General features: G+C 40.2%; 1 pseudogene; it reads right to left on the bottom strand.

Moving 5' to 3' along the window:
* Positions 1-1664: 1664 nt before the first annotated feature.
* On the bottom strand, positions 1665-1962 carry LOC117794745 (protein mago nashi homolog pseudogene; annotated as a pseudogene).
* Between the last annotated feature and the right edge of the window lie 536 nt (positions 1963-2498).

Below are 2498 nucleotides of genomic sequence, written 5' to 3'. Positions count from 1 at the left end.
TGATAATTAGTCATGTCCAGACTCAAATTTTCATACCTAAGAAGAAAGGACTCTTAGCCAACTTGAATCTGAGAAAACTTGGGTAAGAACACTGACCAACCAGGTCTCCGACTAGTCCCGGTTCTTGATCAGGTTTAGGTACGAAGATCCTCTCAGGGTGGATCCCAGACCCACCTCTATGTTCAAGGTTCAGACTTCTATGATCCACTGATCCAAAGAGTTGAAATTGGGGAGTGGGAACTGTTTAGTAAGAGAAAATTGTTGTCTTTCCTTGATGGTGGGCAAAAGACTGTTGAGAGGACTGCTCCCACTGTACACATTGAATATTAAAACAATAATAAAGCAGCATGGAGATTCCGCAGAAAACTTGGAATGAAACCACCCCTTGACCCAGTTATTTTATTCCTGGGCATATACACAAAGGACTTAAAATTAGCATACTACAGTGACACAGCGACATCAAAGTTCATAGCAGCTCAATTACAATAGCTAAGCTATGGGACCAACATAGGTGCCCTTCAACAGATGAATGGATAGAGAAAATGTGGTATAAATACACAACGGAATATTACTCAGCCATAAAGAAAATGAAATTATAGCATTTGCCAGTAAACGGATAGAACTGGAGACTATCATGCTAAGTGAAATGAGCCAATCCCCCCAAACCAAAGACTGAATGTTCTCTCTGATATGTGGATGCTGACTCACAATAGGCTGGTCAGTTGGGGGAGGGAAGAGTGGAGCTCATCAGATTGGCCAGTAGGGAATGGGGTTGGGGAGGAGGGATAGGAATGGAAAAGACAGTAGAATGAATTGGACATAACTTTCCTGTATTCATATATGAATACACAACCAATGAAACTCCACATCATGTACAATCACAAAATGGGAATTTATACACCATGTGTGTATGATATGTCAAAATACATTCTACTGTCATGTATAACTAAAATGAACAACAACAAAAGACTAAAACAATACAATCATTGCTTTGGGTGGTACTGATTCTTAGTACACTAAGTTATTTAGGTTGGAGCCATGAAGCTGGACAGAATAGTCAAATTTTGGACAAGGTGGGACCTGAGCTTGCTGTGATTTAGAGAGCATTGACAGGGCTTTGAATGAGAAAAGAGAAATGCATCAAATTAAGAGTAAATATGAATGGAATTTAGAAAAATAATAAAATACTAGCCACAGCAGAACCCAAACAACATAATAGCTAACATTACTGAATTCTCACTGTGTATCATTACTGTGAAAAGCACCTCACTCTCTTACTGAATTCCGATGCTTGCTCTTTGAGATAGTTGTTAGGGCAAAGTAAGACACAAGGTGCAAGATGGGGAGTGGTGGGAAACACTTTTCACATAAGAGATAAAATATGTCACTAATTAGTAGTTGAGGAAAAAATTCATGTAATAGTCAACAAGCATTTATTGACCTTGATTAGGTCCCAGCCACTGTGCAACTTGGCTTTATTAAAAATTAAGTCTCCTGTAAGTTGGCTCCGGAAAGCTTTATCTTTAATTTTCTGTATTAGTCAAGTTAAGATGAGTGATGCTGCATTAATAAAACAATAAAACAAAGTTTATTTTTCACTCACTTAAGATGAGTTGAGCTTCCAGATACCTCTCCAGGGCAGGACATCATGTAGTGGCAGTGGTTTAATTTTTGAAGTGTAATCCAATAAGACTGATGACCAAGCACTTCAGCTCCTGGAGAAGATAATGAAATACGTGTAAGCCATCTGGACCTTTGTGTTGATTGACATCAATAAGCGAACCAGTTTTTGATGTTGTGAAAGAAATGTTCATCTCCAATGACGATTGCAAGCTCCTGAGGGCTTATTTGGTCAGGAGGAGGCCACAGCGTATCATCCTCTTTGGCAATTTTACTGTCATCAATGATTCTCTTCAATTCCCCCGTCACAGTTTTCTATACCTAGGCTCCTTTTCTGATCATGACATCATTTTTGTAATTGCTGTTGTTGGCATACCTCAATTTGCAATTAGGTTGGAACTCAAAATCCAAGAACTCATAACTGAACTTGCCTTGGTGACCCACATAGTAATTCAGATGAAAGTCACTCTCCTTGACTCACAAGACTGAATCATCATAGGGTCTTTGATTCCCATGTGACCACCCCAGCAGGGGAAGAGGACATGTAGGGTTCAAATCAAATTTGTTTTATGGCCCCACCTAACTACAAAGGAGGTAAGGTAGTGTGATCCTTTTGTATGCTGAAAGGAACCTGCTAATGAGTGTATACCACAAGCCTCCACCTTATTTCTGGAGTAAAATAAAGTGGCTTTCTCCCTCTTTCCCTTCCTCTTGTCCCTCCCTTTCCTGACTTCCAGAGACTCCAGGGTAGTGGACTTCTCTTTTAATTCCACAGCTATACATTCAGAAATCGTACCAACTGACCAGGCTGCCTCAGCCTGGGGAGGCTGAGGGTGATTAATGACTTGCTCAGGTTTGCCTACCCCGTATTGCTCTAT

Source organism: Marmota flaviventris, chromosome 7 (genome assembly GCF_047511675.1).
Source record: "Marmota flaviventris isolate mMarFla1 chromosome 7, mMarFla1.hap1, whole genome shotgun sequence".
Taxonomy (NCBI): Eukaryota; Metazoa; Chordata; class Mammalia; order Rodentia; family Sciuridae; genus Marmota; species Marmota flaviventris.
This window is presented reverse-complemented; position numbering and strand designations above follow the sequence as displayed.